At 40.3% G+C, this 17,403-nt stretch overlaps 1 protein-coding gene across 5 annotated transcripts in view; it reads right to left on the bottom strand.

Moving 5' to 3' along the window:
* The window catches only part of LOC125450827 (guanine nucleotide-binding protein G(I)/G(S)/G(O) subunit gamma-7), a 312,586-nt gene that overhangs the window by 241,462 nt on the left and 53,721 nt on the right, over positions 1–17,403 (bottom strand). For 2 of the 5 annotated variants that reach the window (XM_048527111.2, XM_048527108.2), the window contains exon 2: positions 12,228–12,316. The exons of 2 other annotated variants lie outside the window; for them this stretch is intronic. The gene's annotated coding sequence lies outside the window, so the exon portion shown is untranslated. Of the gene's footprint in view, positions 1–12,227; positions 12,317–12,412; positions 12,490–17,403 lie in introns of all 5 variants that reach the window. One more of the 5 variants, XM_048527110.2, reaches the window with a different exon arrangement.

Below are 17,403 nucleotides of genomic sequence, written 5' to 3'. Positions count from 1 at the left end.
CCCTCCCCCAACCTCACCTCCTGTCAGGTATTCACCATCCCTCCTAGCCTTCAGCTCTCCGATGCTGTACTCAGCAAAGGCCTCAACCTTATTCCTCTGCATTCCCACCTTAATGAATTTCGGGCACGACATGATGCCAAACACTTCTTCCACCATCTTTTCCTCCGTGCTTATTTCTTTGGACAAGAGTTCCCTTTCTGTCACACAGACCCCTTTGCCCAGTTCCAACACTCCCCCTCCACCTGGACCCCTCCACCTGGCCTTTTTACCTGCACTATATCTGTTCATTGAAAACTGCTGATGTGATATTGGTCACCTCAATTTCTCTGCCCTCTCACCAAATCCAACCTATCTCCCTCCAGACTGACTGCACTCTGTGCACTCAGATCTAAAACAAAATATCTTTAACACAGTTACTGTCAATTTGAGATCATTTCTTTCTTAACATTATTTTGAAATTCCTTCAAAATATGCTAGAGCAATAGTTCACCTTAATTTGTCTGAGTACCATGCAAATTAAATTGAAACATTTAAATTGGTTAATGCAGAATTGTATCTATGGGTAATTAGAAATTACTACTAGGCCCAGTATTTTCTACATAACCTTTAACTGCTACCGCATAGGTTTAATGAGACATTACAATCAAATATCTGGCAAGTTCTCAAACTGGGCAGGTTCCTAACTGAATACCCCCTATCTGTAAAGTGAATCTAAGTAACAACGGATGTGACACAAGGTGAACCTGACCTCCTTGTCGAATTCAATCAAGAAACAATCAGAACTGCTATGATATTTTCCAGGACGACAAAATAAATTGAAAGCATCAAGAAAGATAAGTAAATGTTTCTTTTTTCTCTAATGCTTATAGCTATCAAAAAGCATCAATAAAGCAAAACAATATTACTCACACTAGGACTTCAAATATCCTCACTGCTTACTCTTAATAATAGGCTTTGACAAAAGTGAATTTACTTTTCATTTACATCTCAATATAGTCTCCAGTCTGAAGAGACTGACAGCAGGCAACCAGTGTACTGGCTGTAAGTCTACCATTTGATATTTCCAGCGCCACTCACACCAGTAATAAGCAGCTAAAACTAACCCTGCTAAATCCAATAGGTAGTAATAAAACACATAAGTACAGATTGCTAGATCTGGACAAAAGAGAAACATTGGAAGAAGGTGACATAGCTGACCTGCTCAAATGTTGCAAAAGAAGATGCAAGTTTTCATGCATGATTATCACAGGGAATGCTGTTTATGATTTTAGGTAGTGTCAATCAGCTGTTTCAATGCCGCAAGTTCAGATGGTAAACTGGAATGGGGATTACGAGTAAAATAACAAAATAAGCCAAATTAATGGATTAATATGAAAGTTTTGCATACACAGTGACTGTAATGGATTTTAGTGAAAAAAATAGACTATGCCATAGTAAACCACAGGGCAGCATGGTGGCACAGTGGTGAGTACTGCAGCCTCACAGTGCCAAGGGCCTGGGTTCAATTCCAGCCTTGGGCAACTGTCTGTGTGGAGTTTGCACATTCTCTCCGTGTCTGTGTGGGTTTCCTCCCACAGTCCAAAGATGTGCAGGTTAGGTGGACTGAACATCTAAATTGTCTGTAGTGTTCAGGGAGGTGTAGATTAGGTGGGTTATAGGGGGATGGGTCTGGATTGGATGCTCTGAGGTTCGGTGTGGACTTGTTGGGCCGAAGGGCCTGTTTCCATGCTGTAGGGATTCTATGATTCTATGATGTCAGCTAGTAAGAAATGGAGTTGATTTTAGTCAGGACGGCATCAATGGAGAAGGTGATTTCATAGCTGTGATAAACCTAGGAAAACTGGAGCTGAAAAAGGCGCCATAAAAACGTAATGGCATGGAGTAACATCTAAATTAGCAAGAGAATGAGGAAAAATCAGTGATTAAGGGCATGAAATATTTGATGAATGATACACAATACCAATTATAAAAACAAAAATAATCAATTAGTTCTTTATGCTTGGCGTTTGGGGTGAGTGCCGGGGGTGGGGGGGGGTGGGGGGGAGGAAAAGTTAGTTTTGAGGGGAAAAAGCAAAGATATCCTAGCACTGATGTAAGTGACTGCTGTAGATCATAAAATTGAGATCTGCATGCATCAGCTTGAATGGATCACTGTTGTGGAAGCTGGTTGTAGATTATTCCAAACTATACTGCTGGATGTCTACAGCGAGACTGAGATTTTTAACGGAATCCAGGTAAATTAAGTGTTTCAGCTCTAAAACTTTTTTTTAAAAAAGAATAGAACCATTATTCCTCAAGTCAGTTTGTATTGGGAATAAAGTTAATAGGTTCTGACAAGTACGTTCCCTAAAGGCTATTTTTTACATGCAGGACTTCATTGAGTATCTGTTGGCTATTTTTGCTGTAGAAAGCTTAATCAGAGTGATCTGGTACATTTCTTAAACATGTAACTAAACAGTGCTCCTGAATGTCACTCTGATATCATTCCTTTTCCAGATTGGAATCAGAGGCTACCTACAGTGGCCCACCACTACTGCAGTTATGATCAGTATCTCAGTATAAGCAAAGGATCAAACCTGAGATCTACCTGCCTTGTGTGTCTCAGATTGACAACAGCTCATTTCCAAATAACTGTGCAGGTTGGAATTGCCAATTCTGGTTAGGTACGCTCCTGGAGGATTCATCGCATGGTGTCCTACTTACAACAGCCCTGCCCCTCAAGCAGCCTACCTTCCCATTGCTAATATTTTGTAACCAATAAACACATGTTAACAGAAAATAAAGAAGAGCACATAGTTTTAAAAAATACTTCAATTACATTTCTGTTGAATTCAGCAGTGTTCAGGCAATTAATTTTTAGGTTCGGGAGATGGAGGGTAATCCTGGAGGGTTGGCATTTTTGGTGTGAGATAATGAAAATTTTCAAGCTTAGATGAAAAGTGCAACTGTTTGTACCAAAGTTGGGGTGGAAAATGTTTATAAACCATTCAAAGGAAAATATGTAAAAAATTATCAACAAAGCAATCAGCATTTAAACAAACATTGACTTAACATGAATTTTCATCGGTAAGGCCAGCTAAATGTGGGAGTAATTTGGGCAACATATCTTGCATTAAACTCTGATGCATTACGCAGAATTCTAAGAAGTACAACTGATTCTGCAGAATTTAGAAATCCAATACATGAAGAAAAGCTTGTAAAAGTGAACTCTTCGCTTCAGAGAAGATTCTAGAATGGATATAACCTTTAAACATGTTGAGAAACATGGTTTAAGTTGGTCATTAGACTGGCATACAAGTACAAAATTATTGAAAGAAAATATTGACTTTTTTACTATTCCATTGCATAACAGATACCATAGAGCAGATGTTTGTTTCAATTCCATGCCCTTCAGATCATTATTAAGAAGAAATGGTTTGCTTAAATAGAGGCTGGGTTAAACTATTTAACTATCTGAAGCGTACTACCAATCAAAGACATCTTGGTTTTGATCAGCTGTTTCTGGTCATCACACTTGGGGCAAACGAGTTTTGTCATTGTAAGCAAAACAGAAAACTACTCAACTGATAAATTATTGCCAAGTTATTTAAATTTAAACAAGCATTTAAAATTTGGTTAGTAGTTTTGAATGAAAGGAGATTTAATCAATCTATGTTGCCTCTGATTCAAAAATGGTCTAACTCAGTTCAAAGTTGATAGCACAACCGCCTTAGAGGCAGAAAGGATGGTTCAAGTCTCATTCCAGTGCTGCATCAAAAGTGGCATACTTCCAATAAGATATTAAACCTGTTCACTCAGACAGTTATAAAATAATCTGTTTCTCTCCATTGATCTAGCTAATATTTATCTCTCAATTAACATCACAAAGCCAGAATATCTAGTTATTTATTTACATTCTGTCATTCTGAGAGCTATCCATGCACAAATCGGCTGCCACATTTCCTACTTCATAACAGTGAATATTCTACAAGGTACTTTGTAGCCATAAGAGAATGTTACAGGAATGTAACACTTGCTTTCTTTCAAACCAAATCATAAGATTTGATGTTTATATTGTTTTCCTTTGTCTCTGTGTATTCATGGTAGCTTCATAATTACTGTAATATGTTAAGAATCTAGACGTTATTAATTTAAATTCCACTTCACCAAATTGTGAAATCAAGTCAATGGTTCTGGTAATTTGGGAGTCGTTAAAAAAAGGTCATGAAAGCTATGAGATTGTCATAACAACTTAATGGTTCACAAATGTTCTTCCTACAATGGAAATTGGCCACCCTATCTAGCTAGGCCTACATCTGTCAGTGGGTTGAGGAGTGGCAAATGGAGTTTAATTTGGACAAACGCAAGTTAATGCATTTTGGTAAAACAAACAAGAGCAGGACTTACACATTTAAAAGTAGGGCCTTGGATAGTGTTGTAGAACAGAGAGACCTAGGGGTTCAAGTCCATACTTTGAAGTTTGCATCACATGTGGACAGGGTGATTAAGAAGGCATTTAGCATGCTTGCCTTCCTTGTTCAGATATTTGAGTTTTAGAGTTAGGATGTCATGTTTAGGTACACAGGCCTCTGGTGAGGTCTCTTCTGGATTACTGTGTTCAGTTCTGGTCACCCTGTTATAGGAAGGGTATTATTAAGTTGGAGAGAGTTCAGAAAAGATTTAATAGGATATTGCTGGAAATGGAGAGTTTGAGTTACAAGGAGAGGCTGGCTGGACTGGGACCATTTCCCACTGGAGCATAGGAGGTTGAGAGGAGAGCTTAGAAAGGTTTATAAAATAATGAGGTACAGATAAAGTGAATGGCAGGTGCCTATTTCCTAGTGTAGGGAATTTCAAGGTTAGGGGCATATTATTAAGGTGAGAAATGAAAGATTTTAAAAAAGACATGAAGGGCAACTTTTTTACACAGTGAGTGATTCCTGTGTGAATGAATATCCAGAGGAAGAAGTGATGGATATGGGTACAGTTACAACATTTAAAAGACATTTGGATAAGTATATGAACAAGAAATGTTTGGAGGGATATGGGCCAGAAACAGGCAGATGGCATTAGTTTAGTTTGGCATGTTGGTCAGCATGGAGTGGTTGGACCAAAGGGGCTGTTTCTGTGCTGTATGACTATAACTTCAGTCACACGTAACTCCACATTGATCCCTACTACATTCGAGGTATTGGAGATGGGCAATAAGCATTGACCTGCTAGCATTGCACAGATCTTTAAAGCATTTTATTTTTTAAAACTCTTGCTTTCATTTTTGACTGTTTTGAGCTTGCTCTGAAGACTGCTGACTAAGCAATCACCTTATTATCAAAGCCTATTATTCTTGGAGTCTCCTCAGTCATATCATCCACCTTTATCAAATCTTAAGTTCCTTCCAAGCTATTTTAACTTAAAAGTTTGTTGAATTTACCCAAGTGTGACAGAAGTTAGCAGGGATGCAGTTATTTGTCACAGTAAAAGGCGCTACAACTAAGATGCCTGAACTCTTAATATTATTCTGTCTGATGTGACAAGATCAGGGTCGAATATCTTTCATTTTTCTTTAAACTCCAATACCACATTTTCTGACTGTATAATTAAAATCACGCAGTTTAATTTGTCATTTGTACTGCATTACAGAGCTGCTTACATGAATTTTGATTCCTTCATGACTCTGCGGAATGCTCTTGATGGGACAGTTGGGTTTTTTCTTAATACCACATTTGTACAAGATGTTAGAGAGGAATCATTGTAAAGTTCCCTCAATATAAATGCCTTCATCTTAGCTCATCAAGTCCACCATCAACAAAATTTCTCATTATAAACTGCAGCATACACAAGTCACCCCTGAATGAGAAAACATCAGCTGCAGAATAGTATTCGTTAGAAACAGTGACATGACACAAACAATTTTCAGGCAGAATTTTACTGCTTAATAAAATCTCATCGGCCCACTCAAGGAAACTCAAATGGTCTTTAGATTGTCTATTTAATATTATGGTCACCTTAATTCTCAACTTGGTAACTACACATGCTATAATATGGACAATTTAAGTTCTGGACACTGCACAAGAATGTTAATCCTCCTGCAATGACTATATGAAATACTGTAATCAAATTAATCAAGGAGCAGCACAGTGGCTCAGTGGTTAGTACTGCTGCATGTGATTCCAGCCTTGGGTCACTATCTATGTGGAGTTTACACATTCTCCCCTTGTCTGCATGGGTTTCTGCAGGGTGCTCCAGTTATCTGCTACAATCCAAAGACATGAAGGCTAGATGGATTGGCCATGCTAAATTGTCTGTTGTGTCCAGGGATACACAGGCTAGATGGATAGACATGGTAAATACAGGGTAATGGGGATAGGGTCGGATGCTGTTCGGAGGGTCGGAGCACACTTGTTGGGCCGAAAAGGCCTCTTCCAGCATCGTAGAGATTTACAACTCTATATGGATATTGTTGATATGAGATCATATCGACTGATGTCTAATAAAGACTCTGATCCAGCAGGAAACTGTTGCTTTGATTCAGAATCATACATTATACTTGTCTTCCTTAACCAGGTCTTATGTTAGACGAATCCAAGATGCTGAATAATTAAGAATATTCCTTCCTACTTACAAATGTAAAAATAGATATTAGTGATTGAATAGATACAAAGTGCAGAATTTACTTTTTGTCGATCTGGGCCTGAGCAAAAAAGGGAAAATTCAGAAAGATTAAAAAAATTTGATTCTTGACATGGCCGAAAGAGAGAGCTCAGAAGAGCCAGGAGGAGACATGAGAAGTTGTTGGCGGATAGGATCAGGGTGAACCCCAAGGCTTTCTATAGGTATTTAAGGAATAAAAGAATGACGAAAGTAAGATTAGGGCCAATCAAGGATAGTAGTGGTAGGTTGTGTGTGGAGTCAGATGAGATAGGGGAAGCGCTAAATGAATATTTTTCAACAGTATTCACTCTAGAAAACAACAATGTTGTCGAAGAGAATACTGAGATACAGGCTACTAGGCTAGGTGGGATTGAGGTTCACAAGGAAGAGGTATTATAAATCCTTCAGAAGGTGAAGATAGGTAAGTCCCCTGGGCCGGATGGGATTTATCCTCAGATCCTCTGGGAGGCCAGGGAGGAGATTGCCGAGCCTTTGGCATTGATCTTTAACTCGTCATTGTCTACAGGAATAGTGCCAGATGACTGGAGGATAGCAAATGTGGTTCCCCTGTTCAAGAAGGGGAGTACAGACAACCCTGTTAATTATAGACCAGTGAGCCTTACCTCAGTTGATGGTAAAGTGTTGGGAATGGTTATAAGGGATAGGATTTATAATCATCTAGAAAAGAATAAATTGATTAGGGATAGTCAGCACGGTTTTGTGAAGGGAAGGTCGTGCCTCACAAACCTTATTCAGCTCTTTGAGAAGGTGGCCAAACAGGTAGATGAGAGTAAACCGGTTGATGTGGTGTATATGGATTTCAGCAAGGCGTTCGATAAGGTTCCCCACAATAGGCTATTCTACAAAATGCGGAGGAATGGAATTGTGGGAGATATAGCAGTTTGGATCGGAAATTGGCTTGCTGAACGAAGACAGAGGGTGGTAGTTGATGGGGAATGTTCATCCTGGAGACCAGTTACTTTATAAATGAGCTGGATGAGGGCGTAGAAGGATGGGTTAGTAAATTTGCAGACTACACTAAGGTCGGTGGAGTTGTGGATAGTGATGAAGGATGCTGTAGGTTGCAGAGAGACATAGATAAGCTGCAGAGCTGGGCGGAGAGGTGGCAAATGGGGTTTAATGCAGACAAGTGTGAGGTGATGCACTTTGGTAGGAGAAACCGGAAGGCAAAGTACAGGGCTAATGGTAAGATTCTTAGCAGTGTAGATGAGCAGAGAGATCTCGGTGTCCATGTACACAGATCCTTGAAAGTTGCCACCCAGGTTGACAGGGCTGTTAAGAAGGCATACAGTGTTTTAGCTTTTATTAATAGAGGGATCGAGTTCCGGAACCAAGAGGTTATGGTGAAGCTGTACAAAACTCTGGTGCGGCCGCACTTGGAGTATTGCGTACAGTTCTGGTCACCGCATTATACGAAGGACGTGGAAGCTTTGGAAAGGGTGCAGAGGAGATTTACTAGGATGTTGCCTGGTGTGGAGGGAAGGTCTTACGAGGAAAGGCTGAGGGACTTGAGGCTGTTTTCATTAGAGAGAAGAAGGTTGAGAGGTGACTTAATTGAAACATATAAAATAATCAGAGGGTCGGAAAGGGTGGATAGGGTGGATAGGGAGAGCCTTTTTCCTAGGATGGTGACAGCGAGCACGAGGGGGCATAGCTTTAAATTGAGGGGTGAAAGATATAGAACAGACGTCAGAGGTAGTTCCTTTACTCAGAGAGTAGTAAGGGAACGGAACGCTTTGCCTGCAACGGTTGTAGATTCGCCAACTTTAGGTACATTTAAGTCGTCAGTGGATAAGTATACGGACGTACATGGAATAGTGTAGGTTAGATGGGCTTGAGATCGGTATGACAGGTCGGCACAACATCGAGGGCCGAAGGGCATGTACTCTGCTGTAATGTTCTATGTTCTATGTTCTATGTTATGGGAGAAAACTTATTGCCTTAGATCTTGGCTTCATATTTTTACATTTCATTAAAGCCCCAGCTGAGCTTATTTAAACATTATTTCTAATTCTTCTCTCCTTTCCCAAGAAATCAGATAATGCAAATACCCAAAATGCAAGTCAGAGTGTTTATGACCAGAAAATATAGAGGAGACTGACTTATTGAACTGTTTCTGTCTTAGCGACATGGGAATTTGACAAGTGTTTTGAAGATTAAGTTCTCCATAATTGTCAATTTTTCTGTGAAAGCTTTCCTTCAAGGGAAAGAAAGCAGGAAATAATAAAAGGAATAGAAAAATAACAATAAGGGAAGAAAACAAAGATGTTAAACTAAGAGTAGTAATATAAACTCTTTTACTCTCTGAATACTTGTCTTGGTCATCATCCAACAACGTCTTCAGCACAAAGTCCCTTCTTGCTCTGTGAACATCATCCTTCTTGATCTTCTCTCTATTAATATCAGCATCAGCAAACCATCAGCTCTACCACATCAACATACCAGCTCTGAGACAAATTCTCACACCACTTCATCCCTCAAACACTTTACTCTAGCGCTCAGGGATACCTATATCCTTCATGCTTCTGCCATTTTGGTCTATGTGCAGACACACACATTACTTCATACATCTAAAGAAGTTTCAGATTATGGCTCTTAGCTTGCTTTCTTTCGTGCTCACTCACCTTGCACTTACTTGGAGTCTGTCAGTCTCTATATATTTCACATTGCTTTCTTAGTGTGCACTCAATAACTTCAGCACTGACTTAGAGCTATTGGGCTCTGTATGGGTGAGAGATAATGGGAACTGAGATGCTGGAGAATCCAAGATAATAAAGTGTGAGGCTGGATGAACACAGCAGGCCAAGCAGCATCTCAGGAGCACAAAAGCTGACGTTTCGGGCCTAGACCCTTCATCAGAGAGCCGATCTTGGGCTCTGTATGGGTCATGGTCTACGCAGGGTCTTCAGCAATCAGGTACATGCTGCCAGCTTCTGTGTAGATCACACTGCTTACTCAGTGCACAAGGTCTTCAGCATGTCATTAAAAGCTGCCAGCTTTTTAGTGTAGAGAGAAAAGCATTTACAGTGGGGAGCACTTGACAGTCAAGCAGGTAGACAAGTTATGTGTGGCACAGTGCTTTGTTAATGTCACCCATAGAGCATGGACCAGTTTACACAGTAAACACACTGTATGAGCTTCAAGCAAATGGCCATGTGTGAAAGATAAAGGAAGCAGTGCTTAGTGGGGTAAGGGGAAACTTACGGTCAGTGATGGGTATCAAGGACTCATCCTATACTAGTACAGGGGCAGCTGATGGTCAGTTCTTGAAGTCAAGTACAAATAGTCCAGGGATTACAAGTAGATGAGTTAGGATACTGTTGAAAACATCAGTCTGGGGTGGGGATGGGGGAGGGGGTATTTTTCCTTCAATGACACAAAGGGATGAGTTATATGTGATAGAAGTGGATTGAAAAGCTGTTAAAAGTGATGCACAAACAGGATTGATGAGGTGTCCCCAGCGAATAAAAGCAGCAGGAAGGTTGGTAGCTTTGGAGTGTGAAATAGGTGAGTGCTATTGAGTGAACACAATGCAAGTAACACCAAAATTTGTAGTCGATGAACCTTAGTGACAGATGTGCGCAGTGGCAGAGTTAGAATGACAGGGGCCCTGTGAATATAAGGATGTAGAGAGAAAATAACAGTACTTTTAGTGTCGTGCAGATCACTGACTTTCTTTCTGCACGGCTGCAAGTCCTAGTTCACTCAGGATATAGCACTGACCCGGAATATAGTTAAGGTCTAAACTCGCTTGATCTGGTTGAAAAGACTCCACTAAACCCTCTCAATCTGATTCTTGGAATCCCACTTGAGAAAATATTTTGACTGGAACTGGGAAAATTAAAATTAATGGGGGAATATAGTGGAAATAATTAGAATTTAACACTAATTTTGGAAATATATGCCAGTTATTCCTATGGTCACAGAAATTATATGAGAACATTTATTTATTCTGACTGCACACAAGAGGAAATGAATCCCTAGAGTCAGGCTCTCAGCTTTAAGAGTTTGTATCACGTCTGCATCACTATTTTTACTTTATCTTAATTTTTTTTGCTTTATTGTTATTTTTCTCTTCTCTGTTCCTTCTTAATTTCATTTGAAATCAAGGTCAGTGCAGTTTTCATAACAGAATAGACAAGTATGTGAAATTTGATCTTTAAGAACCTTGCCAAATTCTCATGTTACAGAAACAAAATTATTTCAGCGCGTCAGTCTCCAACTATAGTTTCTAACAGAACTTCACATCACAATGCTAAATTACTTGATATGATTTCCTTTATCATTACAAATAATCTGCTTTCAATCTTCTGCCTTTAATCTTGGTGGAGGTGAAAGAAGAACATCTATGGGCAACTTTTTCAGATAGAAGGTGGTGCGTGTATGGAATGAGCTGCCAGAGGAAGTGATGGAGCTGGTACAGTAACGACATTGTCTTTTACTTGTCTATTATACCTGAATACTTTAATACTTTGATACTTGTCTTATAAAACGAGCCTGCTCCCAATCCGAACCCTTTGCATCCCACTTCCACCACTCTCAATTAGGAAATGAACGCAAATCATTCCCAGTTAAAACATTTACAGGCAGAAACTGCATCAGATGTGCATTCTACCATCACAGCAGAGACACAATAATGACAGGCCCGAAATGTCAGCCTTCCTGCTCCTCTGATGCTGTTTGGCCTGCTGTTTTCATCCAGCTCTACACCTCGTTATTTCAGACTCTCCAGCATCTGCAGTTCCTACTATCTCTGAAACATGTTTAAGAATCAAGTCTCTGGGTTAGAGTTCAGAGGAAACTTATGGAAACTGTGAAAATGTATTGAGATATTCCGGTTTGCATTTCTGGAGACATCTAACAAGAGCTGTAAACTAGACCATTTTTTGACTGCTTCTTAATTTACAAACTGCTTAAATTGATAGCTCAAGTCAACGTCACTTAAATGGCTTAACATTTGGAATCACCTAGCTATCTGTGTCATTGTATCTAGCCGTATACATCACTCAAGAGGGCTCTTGTGGCACAATCCCTAATTCTGAGCCAGGAATCAAGTTCCATCTGCTCCAGAGGTGTGTAGTAATGTCTCTGAACAGATCAATTAGAAAACATCTATAATATTCTGCTGTTGCTGAGATCAGTAAAGTTGCAGTTGTACATTGGAACTGTTTTATTTATCCTATGAAATTTAAAAAAGCACTTAATTGACAAGTTTTGGTAAACCATCATATTAAATTGCCTTCCACCAGATCTCTACCCACTGTAGCAAGTAGCTTGTTGAAAAAATAGCCCTCTCTACCATTACTGTCAAACCAACCAAAGTAGTTCGAATGACGAATGCAGGCGAGCATGCCAGGAGCAAAACCAGAACATAGCTACAATTGAAGCGCCATCCTTATAAAGCTACAACTCAGGACTACAAGTGTACTAAACACCAAATCGTGCAAGTGTCCTAGAAGTTGCACTGAAGGTGTAAACCTGGATAGCTGACTGCTTCTGCTGTTTGGTAATAAGTATCCTAGGGCACTGAAATTCATTCTAGGAAAAATAAACAAACAACAACATTCACAACTTACCGTGGAGAAAACTGTGTGGAGGAGCTCACAGCAGTACAGCAGCTAAGTGTTTTCTTTTAAACAGGGCAACTTTACTGTGTTTTGGAAATCTACAAAAATAAAGAGAGTGTGTTTTGTTTTGGATTATATGTTTGATTGAGATCTGTCTCTTGATTGAACTTTAAAAATATAAAACAGATACTAACTTATCTTGAAGCAGTGTTTTCAGTGCAGTATGACTACTGTCGGAGATGTTGCTGTGTTCACCAAGCTGGGAGCCTTCCTATTGGATGTGGGAGATTAGAGAAAATTTCAATGTCCCTGAGGATCATATCTGCAGGAAGTGTGTTTCGCTGCAAATCCTATCAGATCGCATGGAGCAGCAATTCAAGGCAATAAGGAATTTACAGGAGCCAGAGGCGTGATGGATGACAGTTTCAGGAAGGGCGAGAAAGGTAGATGGATTACTTCCAGGAAAGATTGGAAGGGCAGGCAGGTAGTGCAGGAGTCTCCTGTGGCTATTCCCAAGTCAAACAAGTATATTGTTTTGGAAAACATAAAGGGTAATTAACTGTCAGGAAACAAAACACTGGCAGCCAGGTTTCTGATACTAAGACTGGCTCTACTGTAACAATGGGTACGTCAGATTCCAAGTGATCAATTGTGATCGGGGACTCTCTAATCAGAGGCACAGACAGACATTTCTGCTGCTGACAACTAGCCATAGGAATGGTATGTTGCCTCCTTGGTGCCAGGACCAAGGATATCTTGGAGTGGGAGCAGAATTTTCTCAAAAGGGAGAGGCCCCAGCAGGATGTTGCTATACACACTGGAACTAACAACATAGGAGAAGAAAAGAATGGGATTCTGAGGAGATAACACAGGAAATTAGGCAAGAATTTAAGAAGTAGGATCTTGAAGGTAGTAACATCAATGTTATTCCCCGTGCCATGCACTTAGTGAGAGCAGGAATAGGAAGATAGAGCTGATGAATGCATGTGTGAGGAGCAAATGTAGTGGAAAAGAATTTGCATTTTTGGGTCACTGGAATCTCTTCTGGAGTAGAAGTGACTTGTATAAGAAGGACGGGTTGCACCTAAATTAAAAGGGGATTAATATACTAATGGGGAGATTTGCTAGAGCTGCTCAGTAGGATTTAAACTAGTTGGCGCCGGTTGGGGGGGGGGGGGGGGGGGGGGGGGTGGGTGGATTCCAGGGAGGCAGTGAGAAAACAGATCAGTCGGAGATTGGTGTAACTGGAAAAGGAAACAAGTCAAACGGTCAGGCAAGCAGGAACAAAGCAGAGAATGAACTAGGACTGATAAATTAAACTGCATTTATTTCAAAGCAAGTCTGACAGGTAAGGCAAATTAACTCAGGGAATGGTTGGGAACATGGGACTTGGAGATCATAGTGGTTACAGAAACGTGGCTCAGGATGGACAGTACTGGCAACTTTATCATCCGGGATATAGATACTATCAGAAAGGTGAGGAGGCAAAAGAGGAGGGAGAGTGGCATTTCTGATTAGGGATAACATTACATCTATGCTTCTGTATTCTTGGTAACACATCCAGGGAAGTTATTTGGATGGAACTGAGAAATAAGAAAGGGACGAACACCTTACTGGGATTGTACTACAGACCTCCCAATAGTCAGTGAGAAATTGAGAAGCAAATTTCTAAGGAGATGTCAGTTATCTGTAAAAATTATTAGGGTGGTAATGATAAACATAGACTAGGACTGCCAACATGTTAATGGCTTGAATGGAGAGGAATTTGTTAAGTGTGTATAAGAAAATTTTCTGATTCAGTATGTAGATATGCCTACCATAGAAGGAGCAAAACTTGACATTCTGTTTGGAAATTAGGCAGGGCAGGTGACTGAAATGTCAGGGGTTGGGAAGCACTTTGGGGCTAGGGAGCATTCATAATACTGATGGAAAAGGATAAGCCAGATCTAACAGCTGAAGTTCTAAATTGGAGAAAGGCCAATTTTGATGGTATTAGACAAGGACTTCCAGTTGATTGGGGCAGATATTCACAGATAAAGGGATGGCTAGGAAGTAGGAAGCTTCAAAATGACATGGACGAGAGTCCAGAGGCAATATGTTCCTTTTAGGGTGAAGGCCAAGGCTGGTAGGTGTACGGAATGCTGGATGACTAGGGAAATGGAGGTTTTGGTCAAGAAAGATGAAGAAGCTATGTCAAGTATAGACAGTAGGGATCAAGTCAATCCCTAGAAGAGTATAAAAGCATTAGAATAGATTAGATTAGATTCCCTACAGTGTGGAAGTATATTAAAGCGGGAAATCAGGTGGGCAAAAGGGGGACATGAGATAGCTTCGGGAAATAAGAGTTAAGGAGAATCCAAAAGGATTCTATAAATATATTAAGAACAAAAGGGTAACTAGGGAGAGAGCAGGGCTCCTTAAAGATCGGTAAGGACACCTATGTTTGGCATCATAGGAGATGGGGGAAGAGCTAAACCAGTATTTTGTTTGCGTTTGCTTTGGAGAAGGACATGGGAGCTACAGAACTTGGGGAAATAAATAGCAACATCTTCAAAAATGTCCATATTACAGAGGAGGAGGTGCAAGACGTCTTAAAACGCATAGGGTGGATATATCCGCAGGACCTGATCAGGTGTTCCCCAGAGCTCTGTGGGAAGCTCAGGAAATGACTGAGATATTTGTATCATCAACAGCCATAATGTGAGGTACCAGAAGACTGGAGGCTGGCTAAAGTTGTGAGCCTGATGTCAGTGGTGGGAAAGTTGTTAGAAGGGGATCCTGAGGGACAGGATTTACATGTATTTAGAAAAGCAAGGACTGGTGAGAAATAGTCAACATGACTTTGTGCATGGTAAATCTTATCTCACTAACTTAACAGTTTCTCGAAGAAGTATCAAAGAGAATTGATGAAGGACGTAATCGGTATGGACTTCATAAGACCATAATACCATAAGACATAGGAGTGGAAGTAAGGCCATTTGGCCCATCAAGTCCACTCCGCCATTTAATCATGGCTGATGGGCATTTTGACTCCACTTCCCTGCACTCTCTCCATAGCCCTTGATTCCTTGTGAGATCAAGAATTTATCGATCTCTGCCTTTTCAGTAAGGGATTTGACAAGGTTTGGCTTGGTAGACTAGTTAGCAACGTTAGATTACATGGGATATTGTGTGAACTAGTCATTTGGCTCAAAGGTAGAAGACAGAAGGTGGTGGTGGAAAGTTGTTCTTCAGATTGGAAGCTTCTGACCTGTGGTGTACCATGTGGATGGGCGCTGGATCCACTGCTTTTCGTTTGTTATATAAATAATTTGGATATGAATATAGGAGGTATGGTTAGTAGGTTTTCAGATGACACCAAAATTGGTGGTATAGTGGACAGCCAAGAAGGTTATCACAGAGAACAACAGGGCCTTGATCAGATGGGCCAATGGGCCAAGGAGTGGCAGATGAGAGTTTAATCTCGATAAACAAGTGGTGCTATAATTTGATAGAGCGATTCAGGGCAAGACTTATACACATAATGCTAAGGTCCTGGGGAGTGTTGCTGAACAAAGAGGCTTCAAATACAGGTTCATAGTTCCTTGAAAACGGAGTCCCAGGTAGACAGGATAGTGAAGATGATGTCTGGTATACTTGCCTTTACTGGTCAATGCATTGAGTACAGGAGTTGCGAAGTCATGTTGAGGCTGTACAGGACGTTGGTTCAGCCACTTTTGGAATACTGCGTTCAATTCTGGTCTCCCCATTATAGGAAGGATGTTGTGAAACTTGAAAGAGTTCAGAGAAGATTTACAAGGATGCTGCCAGGGTTAGAGAGTTTGAGCAATAGGGAGAGGCTGAAAAGGCTGAGGCAACTTTCTCAGGAATGTCAGAGACTGCAGGGTGATCTTAAAGAAGTTTATAAAATCAGATGTTTCATGGATAGGGTGAATCTTTTCATCAGGGTAGAAGAGTCCAAACTAGACGGCATAGGTTTAAGATGAGAAGGGAAAGATTTAAATGGGACCTAAGGGGTAGCATTACATACAGAGTGGTGCATGCATAGAATGAGCTGCCTGAGGATGTGGTGGAGGCTGGTACAATTACACCACTTAAAAGGCATCTGGACGGCTATATGAATAGGAAGGATTTAGAGGGAAATGGGCCAAATGCTGACAATTGGCACTAGATTAATTTAGGATATCTGGGCGGCATGGACAATTTGGACCAAAAGGTCTATTGCCATCCTGTACATCTCTAATGACAATGACTATATGACAATATTCACCAGAACCAGCCACAACCATGACAAAGCTATCCCACTAAAGCTACAACATAGACATCTGTCTAACTAACATATACCTACCCATTCCATCATTTCTGCCTTGGGCCTGTTTCAAAGTTCCAACAAAGCAAAACATTAGCTCAAGAAACAATATCAATTTTTCAACTTGGGCATTTTACAGCATTACAGTCTCAATACTGAATTCCATATCTTTAGAATCTGATCACATTATGTCTCCTTTTCCCTTACATTCTCTCTTACTCTTACCATCACCAATGTTCTTTCTCCTCCTTGTCTCATTTGTGTCTTCCTTACTTTACTCTTAGTAGAGAGGTCACATTCTCTCCCTTTCATACCTTAATTTGTACCCATTTTACACCTCTCTTTCTTTCTCCACAAAGGTCAAAAGTGGGGATGTTCACCAATGATTACACAACAATGAGCAATATTTGTGACTCTTCAGATAATGAAACAGTTTGTGTTCATTTGCAGCAAGAACTGGAAACATACAAACTGCTAGATGACAATAATACCTGCACCACACAAGAAAAATGGCCGTCTTCAAAAACAGGACATCACTCCTTAACATTCAATAGTATTGTCATCACTGAATCCTACACTCATCAATATCTCGCCAGTTCCCACTGAACAGAAACTGAACTAGGGAGATATTGATGAGTGTAGGATTCAGTGATGATAATGCTATTGAATGCTAGACATGTGAATACTGTGGCTGTACGAGAAGATCTAAAGCTGGGAATTCAGCAGCAATAACTCACCTCCTGACTCCTCAAAGCCCCTTCAACAAGGCATGAGTCAGAACTGTAATGGAATCCACTTATTTGGATGATTGCAGCTCTTACTACATTCAAAAAACTCAATATTCCATCCACTATATTCAAAATCCAGTTCCTCAAC

The sequence above is a fragment of the Stegostoma tigrinum genome, chromosome 3 (assembly GCF_030684315.1).
Source record: "Stegostoma tigrinum isolate sSteTig4 chromosome 3, sSteTig4.hap1, whole genome shotgun sequence".
Classification (NCBI taxonomy): domain Eukaryota; kingdom Metazoa; phylum Chordata; class Chondrichthyes; order Orectolobiformes; family Stegostomatidae; genus Stegostoma; species Stegostoma tigrinum.
The sequence above is the reverse complement of the archived record's forward strand: the minus strand, read 5'-3'. Positions and strand labels throughout refer to the sequence as shown.